Raw genomic sequence first — 21,039 nt, forward strand, 5'->3', positions numbered from 1 at the left:
GTTGCAGCACCCCTGTAAATAGTTCCATTAATAAAGAGCCAGTTCAGTTTTACAAACATGGAGTCCTCTCATGTTATTACCCAGCACTTGGTACATGAAACATGGTTGCAGCTGTCAGTCTACTGAGACCCACAACAAGGAAGAGAGTTTGAGTAACAGGCAAATAAAGCAGCACCTAGGTACAGAGCAAACAGGCAACATGGAGGCACTCAAGCCATTGGGAATACTGGATTTCCAGAGAAAAAACCTTGCATGGACATGGAAGCAGTGCAAACAAGAATGGAGTCAGCATCCAGAGCTGACTGTGGGGGATAAAGATGAGACAACATAAGTAAAGGTTTTTTACTGTCTCTTTGGGAGGAAAAGGATGATAAGTGAGTGAAACACTGTTGCCAGGAGTAATGCCTGAAAGGCTGGAACAGCTGCTGATTAAAGTGTTTGATGAGGTCCGTGACCCTAGACAGAAAGAATCGGTAGACAGATACTCTGTTTTTTACCTCAAAACTTAGTAGTGGAAGATACATTATATTCCAGAGCTGAGAAATCTGACATCCACAAGTAATTTTGGAGACAGAAAAGATTCCCTAGTGAGAGACAGGATTGTTTGTGGGATTCCCGTTTTTAAAGAGACAGTCCCGTACTTAAGCCATCCTGCAGGTGTCCCAACTTTTTCTTTAAAATGGGCAAATTGTCCTGTATTTTCTGTCTCCCCCACATCCATACTGGCAGGCAGTTTGGCCAAATCCCTGCTCTCCAGCCACCTTCCCACCAACGGTGAGTGAGGGGGTTCCAGTGGCCGACGATGGGAGTGAGTGTGCAAGGCTGGTGGCAGGGCGAAGCTGCAGTGCGCAGGGCCAGCCGCTCTCCCTGCTGGTCTGTCAGCGCAGTCCCCGCTGCATGCTGGCTCTTGGCCAGCAGGGCCCTGCCCCCTGTCCCATTTCCAGCCGGCGCTGGCTGTGCTCTGCAGTGGCTTGCGAGTGCGAGCAGGCGCCAGGCAGCGGCCGGTTACGTGTCGCTTTTACTGCCCACCCATCGGCCCATTATGTGCTCGCTCTCTTGTTGTCCTCTCCCTGTTTTGCCCCTTCACTTCCCCCCACCCCAGCCCCGCTGCTCCTCCAAATCCCCCACGGCGGGATGCGTCTCTCTCCCAGCGCTGCGTGGAGAACCAGCCCCTGGTCCGAGTACTGAACTCACCAACAGCCTGGCCGGCAGGCTCCTTCCTTCCCCCACTGCCTCTGGCTGGGCCAGCGCCCCGGGAAAGCCCAAGACCCTCCGGCCCAGGGCACTGGTCAGGAGGAGCAGAGCCCGGCATGTGCCAAAGCCCCATGCAGAGCTGGCACGGGGAAGCCTCTCTGCCCCTCAGCGAAGCTTTGGTGTGGCTGGGAGGGGGGAAGCAATTTCCAGGCTGTTCTACGGGCTCCACCTGCAGGCTCCACAGCAGCCCCGGGGGCAGAGGCTTAGCACTCTCTCCAAGCCCTGGGTCCTGCCCACAGGGAGTGCCAGGCTGCTCCATCCCCTAGGCACCCTCCCCTGCTGAGCCACCTCTCTGGCCAGGTTTGCTGACGCCCCTGCAGTCAGGTTTCCTGGGCCCTAGTGCGCAATGCATCCTTAGGGCTTAAACCCTTCCTGCCCATGCGGTAGCCGGGGGACAGGAGGCAGCTAGGTTTTGTCAGTGGCCTGCAGCAGCCTGGAGGTGTTAGCTGCCTTTTGATATTGTGTGGGTAGGAAGGGACAAGCTGCTTCCAACCACACAGGAGTGGTGGAGCCTGGAGAGGAAGAGACGAGCTCTGCAAAGACACAGGCCAGGTCATCCCTTCCCCTGCTCCTTCTCCCTTCCATCCCTTCACTCCCACACAGTGCTGAAAGGGTCGGCTGGCCACATTCTGGTGTGAACCGTGGCAGAAATCTGGGGAGGGGGGCATGTGACCCTGCATCCCCCCCACCCCGCATGTGTTGCCTCCGGAACACGCGGTGCCAGATACCAGGAGAGGCGGGTCCGCACAGGGGGCCCAGCCAGACAGGGAGCCCCAGGAAGGGAGGGTTGGGTCTCTCAGTCACCCCCTGTGTGTGAGAGAGGTGTATGGGATTGTGTGTCTCTCCCCCCTCTCCATGTGTGTGGGGGGGAGTAGGTGTGTGTGTGTCACCCCTCCCCATGTGAACCCTAAAGCCTTAAAGATAAGAAGGTAAATAAAAAGAATCCAACTACGAAGTATTTCTCTTTAACAGGGGCTTGCTGTTAATTTGAATGTTTCTACGATTGATTGCTGTTGAACTCGCTTGAATACGAGTAATTTTACCAGGTGTCCCGTATTCAGCCTAGGGAAATATGGTCACCGTATGCAATACTATCCCTGCAACCCTGATAAGCAGCAATATAAGACCGGACAAATGCGTCCAAATGCTGGTGACAAACAATAAAACCATTCTGAGGCCATTAAGCAAATGCAGGCTATCGAGAAGAAACCCAACAAACACCTACGGTGGACATCTGGTGACTTTTGAGGGAGTCTGGCCAGTCGCGGACCAAAAGATGTGAAGGGAGTCTAGCAATTCATAAGGATGGCCGATTAACTTTTCCAGATACTGTACCCACCGATCAGAAGCCTGGGAACCCTTGAACAGTGGACACACAGTGACAAGCATGGGAATGGTTATAGACCCAAGAACAGGCATTTGAAAGATTAAAGAAAGAGACTCAGAAGCGAGGCACCAGCCCTAAAGCACCACAACCCTGCAGAGCGGCTAGAGCTATAGTGTGAGGCCTCAGGAGGAGTTAGGAGCAACACAGCCCATAGCATTTGCTAATAGATCCCCGGCACACAGAAAGATGTGCTCTGAGTGGAAAGGTGTTCCTGGCTGTGCTTTTTGGAATGGAATGATTCCATCCATTCACCTCTGGGCACACGGAGTCCTCTCACGTTATACCCAGCATGTAGGATGTGAAACATGGAGCTCTTCTTGCCTTGTTTTGAGAGTTCCACCTCCAGGTTTATCCAAGAGCAGGAAGTCTCAAAGTTGGCAAGGTGAAGCAAAACCAACCTGTTGAGTTTTTCAGAGCTAAACCAAGGTTTACGTTCAGTTCTGTTGGAGGGTTGGGCAAAGTTTCAGGTCAGTTCTTATTCTAGCCTGCTCTAGTTCCACCACTTCTCACTTAGGCCAGCAGAGTAGGAACACATTGTACAAGAGCTAACATATTTCAACTGCGGTTTGGTAAGATTTCCTGAGAATCAGTGGGCAGTGGTTGTTTTTCAATGTTACATAAACCCACATATGTACTCAAGTACCATGAAGACCTAATAAACAGGTAGGTGTTGTGAAAGGTTAGCGAGGGGGAAAGAGGGTAGAATAGCGTCCTGGCCCCTCTCCAGTGCCACTGAAGCTGCTTGGAGGTAATTTGTGGATGTGCCGAACATGCAGTACTGAAGGATTTCAATGTACTGAGGAGGTTATGAAGCTGCAGGAAAAATGTGGTTAGTTTTTACTAGCACTTGTGGCAAATTCCTCTCAGAGGTCCTCCCACAGCCAACACATTCTGTACAAGACAGTGATAAAAGAAAAGGGGGAGGACGGTGGTGTCATATGTTCCCCTGGGGCTGGCTGTTTTATTTTTAAAGAACATTAGACAGATTTTTTTTTTAAAGGGGACAGAAAATAGTATGGAAATTATTACGGCAACATTATATGAGATCAATGGGAGGCTGGAGTGCAGAGTTCATTTTGGTCTCAAGCAGGACAAAGCAGAAATTGAAAAGAGCCTGAACAGAGGGATGAAAGCTTAAAGGCAGTCTCACGGTTAGCAGGGATGGCAGTAAAGAGAGGTGGGCTATATTCATGGCTCTGACACTGATTTGTGGTGTGGACTTGGGCACACCATTTAACCTCTCTGCACTTCAGTTCTTACATTGCTGAAATGTGGATGCATATCTTACCTATCTCATGAGGCTTAATTTACTGCTGTTTGTAAATACCTGTGAGATGTTCCAATGGAAAGGGTTATAAATGGGGTTTCTATAGGAGAAGAGGTTGTAAAGTCTGGGATCATTTTGATCCGGAAAGGAGAAGATTTAAGGGGACTTGATTATGATGAGCAATGCTATGAAGGCTGTAGTAAAGCTCAACAATCCCTCCCTCATATTCTTTCTGATACCACGTAAACCAAGAGCTGCTCAAAGATTTGCTGCCTCAGGGTATCAGTAAGTGAAATACTGTGCCTGTGGATTTTTTTAGCCCTGAATAACTCGATGAGCAGTATATATGGAGCTATGCAAGTAAAATGTAAGGTTAAGCCTCTTTTATAAGATCACCAGGGGATGGGGTGGGACAGGGGCTGGAGAGAATCAGAGACGTTAGATCATCCGGCCCCTCTGCCTGCGAAGGCAGAGCGGCTTCTCTGTTCATATCCCCTCTCCCCCGATCCAACGTGCTACACAATTAGCTAGGAGGTTTTTACCTTCTTCTGAAGCCTCACAATTGGACATCCTCCAACGGTATTTTCAATCTCATTGTTTTGAGGAGTGGACTTTCTTCCTGAGACAAGGATCACACCTGGGCCTGCAAACAAGGGGCTGGGAATCTCACCAGGGTAGGCTCTGTTGCGCATTTTCTGGTCTGCCTCATTTCTGGGCCAAGGGGAAATACCAACAGGACAGTGTCCTCTATGACCCTGCAGCGTATCCACAGTGTTTCTGGAGAGGAGAAAAAGATGCAAAAGAAATCTCATGGCTTACACAGAGAGCTCATTTCTCCTCTCTCTCAGTACACTTGGAATCAGGAGTAGCCCCACTGATATTAATTGAGTTATACCAAGGTGGGACCAATGTAAGTTAGAGGAGAAGTCGGATCTGTAAGATGTGAACACTGACCAGATTTTTCAAAACTGGATAATAGTTTTGGGTTCCTCAGGTTTTGGGAGCCTATCCTGACACATATTTGGACTGATTTTCAGAAGAGCTGAGCACCTACGACTCCATTTGAAGCCAACCGCTGAAAACTGACACCTCTAGTACATCTTACATTGACCACCCAAAAACTGAGCACCCCAAACCAGTGGCCACTTTTCAAAATTTAGGTTGTAGTGGCTTCTAACTGCAAAAGGCCCAGAAAGGCTCTTTTTAGCTTGGACAGGATGAAAATCCTATGAGGGTCCTAGTTTGGGTCTCTCTCGACTCCATTCTGAGCTTTCTTTAAATTGAGAAGACCCAGAGACTCCATGAAGGAGACTAAGGACTTCATTATTGCTATTGATTTTACATGGAGGGATTTTCTCAGATCATACGGTGATGGATGGCTGTACAAACACCTATGATAGATAGTTGTAATAACTGTACTAACATGCACAATGCAGACCAATAACCATGGATGAGAGACTCACTTACCAGTGAACAGGGCTGGCCTTAGTGAAAATGGTGCCCTGGGTGAACTTGTATTTTAGTGCCCTCCCTCTCCTTCCCCCATTAGCCCTGGCTCCTACGTGGTCCCTGGGCTCCCCCCTACCCATCACCTCTGGGCCATTACCTATACTTCATATGCAATGTCCACAGGAAAGTCCATTCAATGTAGATGGGCATCTCCCATGATCCATTGTAGTTAAGTGCCACTTGATGAGCCACTTACTTTGACTAGTCCCTTCAAGATGTGCTGGCTAACTACCTTGTGGGAGTTACCCCAGGAGCAAACATTTGAAATACAGGTCTCTACTCATGACTTCAAATACCAAAACGATACATGCATACAAATAGCATAAACATATTCAGCAAATCATAACCTTTTCATAGACATCTTACATGTGACATGTTGTACAAGATTTGTTGCAAATATGCAACGGTGATCTACATGGTCATGTTTTAATCAGATAACGTCACAATGAGTAACTGCTACAACTAGCAAATTCCTAGGCCACTGTCAGCAGAAGTGCAGAAGTAAGAGTGGCATGGTATATGGTGTATTGCCACACTTACTTCTGTCTGCTGCGGTGGCTTTTGGTTCCTGGCACTTGGCCTGCAGCTCAAGGCAGCCTTCACACTGTCAAAAGGGGGCTGCATCTTGCCAGAGTCTACGGCCCTCCTGCAGCCCCTTGCCGCTCTTAGAGAGAGAGCCAGTCTGTGAGAGAGAGACAGAGAGAGAAAGCCTCTGTGTGTGTGAGGCTATGTGTCAGAGAATTGTGTGAGAGACAGAGTGTGTGTTGGGGAGTGTGAGACTATGTGTGTGAGACAATCTGTGTTGAGGGACTGTGAGAGGCAGAGGGTATGTGGGTCTGAGAGCCAGCCTGTGTGAGAGAGAGACAATGAGTGTGTGTGTGTCACTGTGTGTTGGGGGATTGTGTGAGAGCCAGAGTGTGTGTTGGGGCATGTGAAACTCTGTGTGTGTGTGTGTGTTAGGGACGTTTGAGAGACAGTGAGTGCACTGAGGAGCGAGTGAGGGAGGAGTCAGTAGGGCGGGGAGAAGCCCACTGTCCCAGCATGGGCCATGGGCTGGAGAAGAGAGGAATCCGACTACAGTGAGCCAGGGGAAGCCTGAGCCCCTGCTAGTGCTCCCTTGGCTACAGTGCCCTGGTCGTGGGCCCCGTTTGCCCAGCCCTAAGGCCCACCCTGCCAGTAAAGTCCATTTTAAGGTTCAACCACAAACTAATGAACAAAATAAACCGTATGAGGTTGTTGCATTAACCATGGTTGCTATGGAGGGAGACAATGTTGCTTTTGTTAGAGATGTAAGGTGATTTTTTCTTTGAAGAGGGTTCACTTGCATAGCTTTATTTTCCAGGAAGAGCAAGTTTCATCTCAGAATCTATATGCTCCAAAATCTCAAATGCTGGCACTGCTTATTAGCAGCTTGCTGAGTGGAGAATATTCTTCCTTATATAGGCCTTTCAGAAACTAGGTCAGAGGATTAGTGAGTACTGGTTGTTAAAATCCTCTTTGACTGCCTGCCTTCCTTTATTATTTCCTTGCCTGACCCATTACGTAAGCTCATGCCTGCCTGCTTTTCTAAGCTTATTTCTCTTGTGGGCAAGCTGTGATGACCGCAAAAGATAGCCTCTCTTGCTTCAAAAGTGGTAATACTTCAGCATGCTTCTATGTCCTTGTTTATGCCTGAGTGTTGGCTTGTTTAGTAGTTGCATCTCACAACATAAATCTTGCCTCCTCCTCATAAACCCTTGGCTGATTTTTAAGAACTACACAGCTGATTAAATGTCCAGTAAAGTTGCCAATGAGAAGATATGTAAAGGGGTGGGGGGTGAGAAAGCCTGGATTTGTGCTGGAAATGGCCCACCTTGATTACCATGCACATTGTAGGGAGAGTGGTCACTTTGGATGAGTTATTACCAGCAGGAGAGTGAGCAGGAATTTTTACACACACACACACAAACACACAGCATTCACTATTAAAAAGACAAGATTTAGCAATAATAGCTACCTGCGCACTTATCTGAAATGCAGCTGTTTCTCCCTACCACTGTAGTAACTGTGCAAGCTATTGTCAGTTGTTCTTTCTCTTTCTCTCTCTGCATTTACATATATATAATCTGTGTTTATACAAACAGGCCAAGATTTTCAGAGCCTAAAGTTAGTGTGACATACCCAGGGTATAATCCAGACTAATGAGCAGCTGTGTCTCTCCTGCCCAGCAACCTTGTGTGTCTTACAAAGGAAGCTCTCACCTGGTCTGTGCTCACAAACAGCCTGCCAGCATGCAAACCACACCGTGAGTATCTGTGCGTTAGTGCAGCCTAGGTGACACTAGGGTTACACTTTGGCTCTCACCAACCTGGGTTATACTGCAGGGTGACCCCAACACACACCCCAGTCCCAGATTCCTGCCAGAAATGTATGTCTTGTGCTGTCCAGCCCACTCCTGGACAGTACAACATATTTTAAGTCTGTTATTGCTTAAAGGGAATAATATGCCATCTTATTATCTCAAATAGTTATTCAGACACTTCCGTTTAAACACACTGGATTAGATAAAACAAACAAGAAAACCACAAGCTGATTAATTACAAAGAGAGATATTCAAAGTGAGTAAAAGGAATGAGGCTTAAATGTCAGAAATGTTTACAAGAAAAATAAAGATAAGACGTTTACTAATTTCTAACTGAACAAACTATATCAGAGTCAAACAAAGTTTCTCACCACATGCTTTCAGCAGTCTTATTGACCAACCTTTGCAGGGCAGGACCCGTCCTCCAAGGTCCAATAAATGCTCCTTTATCTCTTCAGTGTAGTGAATGCAATTGTCAGGGAAAGAAAGTGGGGTGACTTGGGGTGTTTATCCCTTCTTTATATAGGTTCAGTCACTTGCTTGAAACACATTTTCAGCAGAGCACTAGGAGCCAGAGTCTATGTGAAAGGATGCTCCTTGCTGGCTTTTTCTCACCTCTTTGGGTTTTCTGTGTTTCCCTTCCTGCTTGATGACTCTGTTTACTGCTTAAATGCACATTAAGTGGAGCACATATTCCTTTGTCTACAACCGATCAGTTTGCCAACCTCTGTTTCGGCAAGGCTGTGGAATTTGAAACATGTGTTAATAACATCATGCATGGAACTCTTACAGTTTTACATACATATTTTGTTAGATGATACTGACCAGAAAATTATGTGTTTTCAAATGATACCTTACAAGACTTTCCTTTTACAAAAATTATTACAATCATGTGTAGGGTGCGAACACACGGTTACAGTCTGTCACAGTTAGGTTTCTAAATCCATTGTTCGGCAGCTAAAGAGTGGTCTCCTTTTCAAAAGTGCTGAGCACACAACAGCCCAAAGGAACCTACTGGGTGGTTAGCACTTTTGAAAATCAGCTCACTGATTTAGGTGCTTAAGTATGAGTCTAGAGCTCAGATCCTTACAGCTATTTAGGCATCTAACTCCCATTTGAAACCAGTGGGAGTAAGGTGTCTAAATACCTTTGAGTTTTTGGGCCTAGAAGTGTAACTTTAGCTTCCTACTTTTGTAAATCTTGGCCAAAGTTGATCATGTGCTGTAATCTGTAAAGTTCAGAACAAAGTTCAATGCTAGAGCAAGGGGGTGTGTGCAACTCCATTGAAATAATGTAGTTGAGTCTACTTTTGCCAGAATAAATTTGATCTCAGTGGTCATATGAGCAGTAACTCTGGCTGTTATGATTTGTTCAGTCTCTGCTTTTCTATTGAAAATCAGGAAAGAAATCTGCTTTCCAACCATACTTCTCCTTCCTATTATTTCTTCTCCAGCTAGAATATTGTCTGTACCCACCTGTGACTTTGCTTGCTTTGAGATGAAAAGGTCAGGCTGGACATTTTCAATGTCATTTCCTTGCTTTTAAAAGAAAAACATGTGTTAACCCTTTCCCAAAGGCATCATCTGTCCCTCAGCATTTACTCTGCAGAAATGTTTCAGAGTAGCAGCTGTGTTAGTCTACTTAGGCTTGAACAGAGACTGGGAGTGGATGGGTCATTACACAAAGTAAAACTATTTCCCCATGTTTAGTCCCCACCCCCACCCCCACTGTTCCTCAGACGTTCTTGTCAACTGCTGGAAATGGCCCACCTTGATTATCACTACAAATGGTCCCTCCCCGCCCCCGCTCTCCTGCTGGTGTTAGCTCATCTTAAGTGATCACTCCCCTTACAGTGTGTATGAAAACACCCATTGTTTCATGTATATAAATCTCCCCACTATATTTTCCACTGAATGCATCCGACGAAGTGAGCTGTAGCTCACGAAAGCTTGTGCTCAAATAAATTGGTTAGTCTCTAAGGTGCCACAAGTCCTCCTGTTCTTGCTGAAGAAATGGTCCCTCTAGCGCCCATATACAAGATGTATTAACTGGTGATAATTGCTTGGTATGCAACAAAGATGAATGAAACAGACTGCTCCAAAAGAGAGAGAAAGCGAGGAAGGGAATATCTTTTATTGGACCAACTTCCGACAAGCTTTCGAGCCACACAGAGCTCTTCTTCAGTTCCCAGACCTGAACGTGTCTCTCTCTAACCATCAGAGGTTGGTCCAATAAAAGATATTACCTCACCCACCTAGACTCTCTCACAGCCTGGGACCAAAATGGCTACAGGTACACAGCTTTCTCCAGAAGAGACATTTTGGCAATGTGTTCCAATTCAGTGAGGCTTACTGGCGTGACAAGTTATATAAGCATTGTCAAAATACCAAAGAGCCAGACCACTCAGGTACTTGGCAATGTCAGAAAATGCTGATTCATCGAAACTGAAACTTTTAGCCAGAAAGGGTTGGTTTTGACAACTTTTTCAACTTGAAAATTATTTGAGGGAAAAAGTTTTGAAATTGTTGAAAAGTTTCATTTTGAAACAAACGACAAATCTGGTTTTCCGGTTTGAACCAATGTTTCATTTTGAAATTTGAGCTAAGTATAGTAACCAACCCACCAACAAAACATTAAAAGGGTCAGAATGGTAAGAACATGTTTTTAAAATGTTTGAAATGACCCAAAATGATTTTTTTTTTACATTTCAATGGATGAATATTTTGGGGATTTTGAATTTTTATCCCAATTCTTGACAGGAAAATTGTTGGATCTCAAAAAAAAAAAAAAAACCTAGGAGGGGAAAACTGTTTCCCACTGAGCTCCAAAAATGAGTAAACCCTACCTGCTCCTTTATTTTGGTTCATGGTCATGTACTGGCTAGGACAGCTGACAAACTGGGAAAGCTGAAATTTAGGGCAATTTTAACCCAGGACTGAGAGAAATCATTGGTTCTCCCCTTATTTTCTGTCTCTGTAATGCTTTTTAAGAAATACGAATTGGAGTGAGTGAGTTGTATTGATAATAATTTGGAGCAGTCATCATAATAATAGCAACAAATCTGAGGAGTTTATATTCTGAGAACACCTCTTATCTGCAAAGCGCTTTACCCATTATGGCACAGGGTCAACCATTGGGTAAAAAGAGGGGATGTGTCACCTTCCCCAATATTTGGCTATTCTGTTTGAACTCAAGCATTCTTAATCCTGTGCTTGCCCCCCCCCCACACATTTAACATTTTTAATGTCACTGCATTATTGCATCTGGGAAACATTCTAGCCTGTCTTACACAGATGTTTAAAGAAGGTGTAGACATCGGTTGCCTCAGCACAGTAGCCACGGTAGTACAGAACTCATGCTTCCTTGATTGCTAGATGCAGGGGGTGTCATCAGCTGGCTGGGGGCATGGGGGCATTCCTCAAGTGTGCATGGAACAGAAGGTAACAGGTAACAGAGAGGAGTGCATTCTGGTCCCACTAGGAGCATCAGTAAGAAGCCCTGAAGATGATAGTAACCATAGTATCATGAGTATTGCCTTGCACAAACACCGAGGCCTTCATTTTTGCTGTTATTGCCATGCTCTTCATACTCCACTGAGTACATCCCAAACTTATAAGACTGACATCACTATATCTATATCACTTTACCAACCACTGAAGTGCAGCTGCCTCTGGGGTGGAACTGCTTAACAACTCACAGCAACACAACACATGAGTTTGGAGCACTGTGCATAATTTAAACTGAAAGGGGACTTGGGTTAGGCAGAAAGCCGGAGGTACTTACCTGAGTTGGAAATTGACCCGGTTAACATCATAATTCTTGCAGAAGTTGCCAGGGAGTCTTTAAAAACTACAGACCCTCAGTGCTGTAGTTTCCCTTCTCAATTGACAGCACCTCTGGAAGCACAGAGCCCTCGAGCACCATGCTGGGGAATTGTTTCAGAAATGACTTAGAAAGAATTTTACCTGGTGAATCTCCAACACCGCTGCCGTCAACACCTGAATTTTTCCAAGAGGTTTCACATCCAAGGACTGATCCTGCCCTATGCCTTCTGCCAAAGCAATCACAAACCCAAGGTGATGCAGCTATAGGAGACATACTGAGACTCTACCAGCTAGTTCATGCATGTGAACATTAAGATCTTTGTATGCAAAAAGTTCTATTCTCAGTCCACTAAAGAAGCAGCTTTCTTACTGGGTTATGGCTAGGACAAGAAAATGGTGTTCACGCTTAGATTAGGGTTTGCGTTGAGGGCAGAACCAGGTTTGGATTCAAAGGCACTGAACTGTGAGCTGTCATGGTGAGCATTCAGCCCAATTACTGTGTGATCCACGGACATTACGCATTTCTGGAAGGCCCCCTCTGGAAGAGCTAGGCTCCAACTGTTTGGATTCAGACAGACTGTGGATACAGGACATTCCCCAGGGTTTGAGGGTATTTCTGGTCTGGGCTTTGGTTCAGACTGTTCTCTCCTGGTTTAGTTTGACAACTGCCACCATCAGTAGTGCAAGTAGGGTGGTACTCTCCAGTATGCAGTACTGACAAGAGATTTTTAGGGAATACAGGGTACCGAAAAGACTTGGGGCTAGCAAGGGGGTGGGGGCTGCACTCTGCTCTTTAAAGGAGCGGAACACAGCTAGGGAGGGCATTCATTCTTTAGATGGCTTTAACAGCACAATGCATACACTAACAAACTTAAACGAAGGCTTTCAAATTTTTCATCAAAATTGTTTTTCAGTGGAAAACTAGGTTTTGACTCAAACATTTTCCGCTGAACACATTTTGGTTTTAATTTTTGTGATAAAATAAAGCACTTTCCAGCCAGCTCCACTTTTTTGTGAAATTGTCGGTAGCTCTTCCTTCTACTTGGGCAAAAAATCTACTAAAACCAGCTTTTCTCACCGTATTTCAGTTCTTCGCTACTCAGCTCCAGGAAGTGAAGAGAGACAAGAAAATGAAAAGTAAAGGCGTGGGGAGAAAGTTAGTCAAATACTTTTGTTTTTGAAACGAGTTTCAGTTCAAGCGTTGATCAAAGTTCCCGACGAGTTGTTGTTGGTTTTAACTCCTGCCTGAATAACAACAAGCTGGTAAGAAGGGAGGCCTCTTTGGTAATGGGAGCTACAAATGAGATGGTGAAAGGCACAACCTGTACTGAAACTATCTATATCTTTCCACTCTCAGTCTGCCGGTCTGTGACACTCTCTCTTTCCTCTTTGGTGAATATGATTTACAGTAAAAGCACAGGAAGCTGAATGATTTCCTCTGAGGAAAGCACCTGACAAAGAGGTAATATTGCAAGTAGTGAAGTAGTCTCTGTGAGTAAAGTCGTCAAATGGTTTGGCTTCATCACCACCTGCTACATCCTCCGAGGTTTCAGTAAAAGACCTGATCCCAGAATGAGAGGGCTTTGATGTGGTCATGAAAGTGCATGACATTCAGAAGGTATGAGAGTCCTGAGCTGCTCCTAGTGACAGCCCAAGTACAAGCAGCTTTGAGTTTTCCATTGTTTTTGTGACAAAGCATTTAATCAATACGTCACATGCTATACCACACCAGAATCTGCCACGATCACCCACCTTGAGTAGTACCTTACTGTGCAAATAGTGCATTGATGTCAGTGGGACTACTCATGGACCAAGACACTACTCACCGTGAGCAAGGGTAGCAGCGCCTCTCTCTTGGGAACTGTGGTGGGCCTGTCAGACAGATGGCTGGGTAATCTGCAGTGTCCTGTGGGTGTAACACTGCACAGCTGCCATTTTACATCCTCCCTCCTACCCCCACACCCCACCCCTGCCTCCTGTGAAGCGCGAATCCTCACACCAGCTTTGGCTGCGGGACCATCACTGCACGGGCGCCATTTTGGATCTCCCATCCTGTGAGGAGACAGTTCCTTTCAGAAGTTTAAAAATCTTTTTTTCAGATACCTAAAAACCGACAGCTGAAGTTTTCAGAGAGATTTGGCCACCTGGCTCACATAAAAATGTATGAGAGGTAGGCATCCAAATCCCTTAGTCAGCTTTGAAAAATCTCAACCAAAAACTTTGTGAAATTTCGAAAGCTGTCCTGACTCAAGAGCCAAGTTCCCCATCCAAGCAACTCCTCAACAGCAGCTGCAGAAGGTACGAGGTGTGGATCTCAGTGGGAGCAGGAGTCCTCTACACGTCAAAAGTGACGGCCTGGTAAGTGGGTTTATGTGTATGTTTGTGTGCAGGTATAGGTGTGTGTATCGTGGCATGAGGGATGGCAGATTAGGAAAAATGGGGATTTTATATTTTGTTAGGGATGAGCAGTTTGTCCATAAATGGAATAGAATGTTTTAACTTTTCTTTCTTTCATACCCAACCCCCTCTTCTTCGAAGAACACTCTATAAAATACACAGGCGTCATGATGGCAAAAGAGGATTAACTTTGGCTGTTCCTTTCTCCCCTGTGAATGCCATAAAGTTTCTAAAGCCAAATGAAATCATTGTGGAGTAAATGAGGCAGTCAAATGTGATGTGAGTGAAGTGTTACTTTGCAGGAGGAAAGTGACGGGGTGTAAACTGGATGGTGAACCATTCCAAACCCAATGAAAAATTCCTTAGCTGTGGAAGTGCCGGATGCCTTTCAGTTGAAATCAATGGGGTTGAGGTTCCCAAGCTGCTTTTGAGCTCCCAAAAAGCCAGGAGTGGTTTGTGAGAGAGGAGGATGGCCTAGAAAAGCAAAGCTATTCTCTCTTTTTCCATTTTTTTCCAGAGAGGCTCCCCCCACCTCTCATCTAACCCTTCCTTTTCTTCACCACAGGAGAGATTGCCCTGTTATCTTGATGAGATTCTACTTTAGCAGTCATTTGTTCATGGTGGGGCTGCCCGCTTTTCCAGGAATTAAGATAATTTGTATTGTTGTGTGGACGACGTCTACTTGCACTTCCTCTGCAACAATCAGACCTTGTTTATTAGGACTCATATGTGTCTTACCCACACACAGCTTCTCTGGCACTGTAGGCTGAGATTTCTTTACCTGTGGAGGCAGGCGGGGAAGTACCCTAGGGGAGGCTATACACACACAGACAGGCGTTATGAGAGTTCCTGATCAGACATTTTCAAAGAAATGTATTCCATGAGACATGGGTTGCACGGAGCGCTGATGGGGCTATCCCCACCAGCCACTGGAGCTGCTGAAGAGACTGGGATCAGCACAAATGAATAATTTTTTTTGTCTTTCCCCCAGTTTCTCTTTTACACACACAAAATTCTCCAAACCATAAAATGCTTGTGTACACCTCTCTACATTAGTTTAGCAGTAAAAGTTATAGTCTGGGGGAGATCTGTGAGTTTGAGATGGTGGTGTGAGAGGAAAGAGCTGAGCTTTATTTGTTTTGCTTTATTTTTAATCATCACCTGCATTCTCCATTTATCTTCCCACCAACCTTCTTTACAGAATCATTAGCAACCCTGCTAAATTTAATCTCAGGGGGTTACACAATCAACTACTATGGCAGGGAGCATGAACAGAGGAAGTATGGATGCATGGCTAAGGCAGTTGACTGGGACTCATTATCTGGGTTCATTTCCTGGCTCTGCAACAGATTCTTTGTGTGTCCTCAGGCATATCACTTCCTCTCTCTGTGTCTGACTCTCAGTTACGCAGACAAGCACAAAGCTTCTTTTCATTCAGGCACTCCCATGTCTCCCACTACACCCATCTCCCTGCTCAAATCTTCTTAAAGAAAGATACCCTGAGTTGAAAGTTGACGTTGTTTATCAGACAGTAATAATCCACTTCCCACCTCTGAGTGACTGAAGGACATATGGAAAAAACCCGCCCTGCTCAGGATATAGAAAGGTCCTGCAGCTGTAGACATCAATAACCGGCTGGACTATGCTTTCTATCCAGGAGAGAGTCCAAGAAGTAGGACTACCTTGTCTCAAGGCATGCTGGGAAGTAAACACTGCATGCAATCCCATGAATTTTCTCTGAAAAGCTCTTGCGTGGGGCGACTCTGAGGGGAGAAGCCTTTTGTGAGAAGACATATACTATATCGAGTTCAGTTTCTTATGTTTAAACATTTGGTCTGGCTCTTTGTTTTACTATTTAACTAGGCAACAACACAGGCAAAAATAAATTCTGTGAAAATTGATGAAGCGATAACAAAATAATCTTCCATTCTAACATAGAAGTGCAATCTTGTAATTATATAAGCCCTGTCCACACCCATCACCAATCTCTGAGCTATAGCTTGCAAGGGCTTTTCAGTAATGTTCACATCATGAAATCTACCACCACCACCAGTAAAGCCAGTTCCCAAACCCCTTCTGACTGTGCAGTTTCCACTGGAGGAGTTTCTCTGTGTTTCTTGAAAGAGGAAGCAGCTCCCATAAGTAAAATTACTCACGTGTTTATTTTCTGGATTGGACCAATCATACTGGTCCCCAGGGTCTGAGCAGTTCCTGCCATAGATATACTGCAAGCATTTCTTGGGCACTGTGGTAATGCAAATGTTCAAGCCAGATTCTCTTTCAAATTTCCTTCGAAACATCCTAAGGTCTTAATCAATTCAATCCAATTAATCAATTAAACATCTTAATCAAGACTTTCTTTTAAAAAGGGTTAAAAATTTAAAAACGAATAAAAAGAGGATAAAAATTTTAAAAGTGCTTAAATGTCCTAGTACAGGGATCGGCAACCTTTGGCCTGTGGCCCTTCAGGGAAAGCCCCTGGTGGGCTGGGCCAGTTTGTTTACCTGCAGCATCCGCAGGTTCGGCCGATCGCAGCTCCCACTGGCCGCGGTTTGCTGCTCCAGGCCAATGGGGGCTGCCGGAAGCGGTGACCAGCACATCCCTCAGCCCGCGCCGCTTCCCGCAGCCCCCCATTGGCCTGGAACTACGAACCGCGGCCAGTGGGAGCTGCGATCGGCCGAACCTGTGGATGCTGCAGGTAAACAAACCGTTCCGGCCCGCCATGGGCTTTCCCTGACTGGCCATGTGCCAAAGGTTGCCGATCCCTGCCCTAGTACCGTCAGGGAGTGTCCACACTTACTGTGTGTGGAGTACACACACTGCATGTCCAGCTAGAACAGGTATAAGTAGCAGTGTGGCTGGGGAGGCATGGTTGAGGCAGGTAGGATGCCTTACATGCCTGAACCCCCAGGATATATATATGGGCTCTCTACACTTCCCCCACCTCTCCGCCATAGCCTTTCCCCGTTGCTGGAGCCTTTCACACAGCCTTTAGCTACACGTGTTGTGCTTATCCTCTACACGCTGCCATAAGGGCAGAGCCGAAGTTCCATTTTCAAAAGGGACTTAGGCCCAGATGTTCCAGTGTATTTAGGGCCCAAATCTTCCAACTGATTTCAATAGGAATTAGGCACCTACATCGTTTTGGTGATCTGGGCCTCGGTGATTAAGCTGAGAAAGGCAGCTAGTGGGAGTCTCAAAAACACTTAAGCAGGTTAGGCGCTTATCTCCCAATGGGAGATGAACGTCAATAGGCATTAGGGTTGGATTTTTAGGCACCTCAAGATACAGATAGATGCTTAGTAGAATTTTCAAGTGCCTAAGCACCAAATTTCCGTCACTACCAATGGAAGTTAAGCACCTAGGTGTTTTTAAAAATCCCATTAGGCATCTAGCTGCATAGCTCAGCATTTAAATTCATTTAAATATATGGCTCATCTGCTCCTAAGTCACTTAGGAACTTTTAAGAATTTTATCCACAATGACTTAATTTGAAAGTGGCTTCTAATTTCTTATTTGGGGAAAAAAAATAACCTAGATGAGTCTCTAGATCAATCTTGGCAGGTTTTACATTAACTTAAAGCTGAAAGTGTTCTCATAATTTTTACAAAATGACTCTGTCAAATTAGAAGTAGGGATGGAGGAGGGACAGCAAGAAAGAGCATTCTATATCCTACAAAAGATGCTGCAGTGTGTTTTTTTATCCGGAATCAAAATTGCATTAGGTCAGTGGTTTTCTTTTGACATTCATTACTTTGAGGTTTTGCCAATTTCTTGCTAGTCAGTGGCCCTGAAAAAATATCCGGTAAGGTATCTGTCAGTGAATAATTACTGGAAATATCATCTCTTTCCCATTCAGCTTATTTGCATGACTTCTGTGACTAGGTGGAAACCTAAGCTGGTCTATACCAGCTGTGTTTGGATCTCCCCGATGAAATCTAAGCCGTTAGCATAACACCACAATGATTAGATAGAGGTTGTTTTGGGATGCTTCTAGTAATGAGGAAATCACTTCTATGCATTTCACCCAATTCTTTGCTGGCTGAATGTCTGCAAGCAAATTGTGAGTTTCTTAAATTTGCTTGTTATTCAAAATTATTCAGTGACATTTCACATTAATGCGAAGAACGGTCTGTGTAGTATTCAGCCATCTTTGTGTGACTTGAGAGGAGATGTGATCCAACAATGAATGCTTTGCTGTTCTTTTCTGGTACCTATCATTTGAAGGGCTCACTCTGTGCTTTGACAAATATCAATGAGAAGTGTAATCCAGCACCTTCCACCAATATCCCTGGAGGGATAACTCAGTGGTTTGAGATTGGCCTGCTAAACCCAGGGTTGTAAGTTCAATCCTTGAGGAGGCCATTTAGGGATCTGGGGCAAAAATTGGGGATTGGTCCTGCTTTGAGCTGGGGGTTGGACTAGATGACCTTCTGAGGACTCTTCCAACTCTGATATTCTATGACCTATGATTAAGTTTTATTTCAGTACTCTAGAACTGGCAAGATACCTAGATTGATTAGCCAAGTGGATCTCTGATTTAGAGATGTAAAGAGAGGCTAAACAGCTTTGAATTTTGGGCCAGGAGTACCTCCTTGTAACATGGGCATGGTGGGGATGATGCTAACAGATGAAGAATTTACAAGTGCAGTCAAACACAAGGCCTGGAACATTAATTGTGACTAGAGAGCGCTCAGCTATAATGCAAGATAGAACTAGCGTGCCATCTGCTGGTAAAAAGAGATAGAAATAATTCTAGCTGAAGCCTGAACAAATTAGCGTGGGAGAGAGAGTGTGACTCCCCATCAAATGTTGGGATGGGGGAAGATGTGAACAAAAAGATCCCTCAAAAAATCATTCGCTAGTATCAGCCAATACACTTAGCCACTTCCCCACAAAGGGGTTTGCTGTTATCAACCTTTAACTCATTTAACAGGCTCCCTGCATTTCACTCTCTGACCTTCCATGTGTAACATTTGTTTTGTGGTGAGTAACTTGTGAAACAGTCATGTGGAAGACTCATAAAAGTGTGTTGTATTGTCTTGGTTCTTGCAACACATCCTATTGTAGGCTGCTTCTGAAACGTGGGCACTGAAACCTGATAGCAAGGCAGATTATAGTGAGAGTTATTGCTCATGTCTGCTTTGCTTAGGTAGCCACATAGCAGTGGCTGACTACTCTCCACATTTATTCATTCGCAGCATAAAACCTTGGATGGATTCGCTAGTAGGCAGTCTCTTCTTTGGTTGCTCCAAAGTCCTGACCAGAAATCTGCAGGGGAATGCCCCCAGGACTTTACAGCTGTCAAGCAGCCAAAGCGCAAATGTAAGAAACCAATTGAAGGATGCAATTTAATGAAACAGCAAAGATGCAAGTGATGATGAAGGGGGACAAGAAGGGAGATGGGAGTTTTTCGAGTATCTTTGTTCACTTTTTTATACCGTTTCAATTCAGCAATTTCTGACCCAATCAAATGACTGCAGTAACCCTGGATTAACTGTACCTCTGTACGGGACAGAAGAAAACATGGGTCTAAAACAAGGCGTTGCTCATAGGTCTTTTCCTTCTTTATCAGACATGGTATGAAGATGTAGGCTGGGTTTGTTATGTCCCAAGTGAATGGCAACCTTTCATTCACATGCTAAGAGTTAGGGTTAAAGGCAAAGGACTAACATCTTTCTCTCTAAGGCACTTATATGACTCCCCCCACCCATTACCATAGCATCAGACCACCTCCCAATCTTTCATGTATTTATCTTCTCAACACCCCCCTGTGAGGTAGGGCAGTGCCATTAGCCTCATTGTACAGATGGCAAACTGAGGCACAGAAACACTAAATCCCAGAACCTCTAAGGTAGTTAGGCACCAAACTCCTATTTCATATACTTTATCAAATACCTTTGAGGATCTAGGCCTTAGTGACTTGCCCAGGGTCACAAGGAAGTTTGTAGGGGAGCGGGAATTGAGCCCAGGTCTCCTAGTTACATGGTAGCACCATAACCACTGGGCTATCCTTCCACTTCATCTTTAGTGAATGCATCCAGCTGTTGGATGGATGTCAGCACAGCTCCGCCAAAGTGGGATATTTCTTAAATTTTCCAGGGCATTTAGGAGCATAAGTCCCATCAAAAGCCAATCCTTTAGGTGCTTTTGAAATTCCCCTAGAAAGTGAGCTGTCCAACCATGCATGAGGCTTTTATAAAGTCTGGTATGCTTTCTTCAGTGGGCTGTCTTTACCTTGATTCTTCCAAAATCTCAGTCCAGAACATCTGGGCTTTGAATCACACCCACAGAAGTGATTGTTTCATAGACATTATGAGTTGCCTCATGAGAAGTTTTCTGTTGAAGAGGACACTCTCCTGTTCCTTTTCAATCTCTAGTCTCTCCTGTAAAAGGTTAGGACTGAGGAGGCAGGGGAAAGTGCCTTCAATGATGCTAGCACTGCTGTGAGTGGCGAGAGCTTGCTGGCAAGGAGACTGCCGTACGTCTTCCACTGGTCTAGCAGAATCTCCACATCAGCTTAACATGCAGCTCCCCAACTGGATGAGCTGGCTGTACTCATCTGTGCTCGTACACTCAGCCACTGGCTCTGGGCCAGAGAAGGATCAACAACATTAGGGGAACGCTGTAATGGAAACAGGGTTTGATCTGTTTCAAAGGATTACACTATGGAAACACTCTTGAGGCTGGGAGAGGGGAGAATCTTGTAGTTGGGGGCCTTGAAAAGAACAGGGCTTGGTAAAAATGTTTGCAAGAGATGTTGTGGCATCGTTGAGGCCTTTAGGAAGAAATGTGGTGGAAGACAGATATATTTTATGTCATTAGCTAATCACACATGTATTTTTAACCTAACCATATTTTAGCTCCAATGTGATATCGAAACTTCAGGTATTCGGGGAGAAGAAAAAAGGCCCTCTTGGACAGAGTTTTGCAGGACGTTGTTGCAACAAGGCACACCCACCTTGGCCAGCAGCATGAAGTCCTTGTTAGAACAGATCTGCTCACATCTGTGCTCACAGAGCAAGCATTTTCTTTCCAAGCCACAATCCAGAGATGGCAG

This window comes from Lepidochelys kempii, chromosome 16 (assembly GCF_965140265.1).
Source record: "Lepidochelys kempii isolate rLepKem1 chromosome 16, rLepKem1.hap2, whole genome shotgun sequence".
In the NCBI taxonomy this organism is placed as follows: Eukaryota; Metazoa; Chordata; order Testudines; family Cheloniidae; genus Lepidochelys; species Lepidochelys kempii.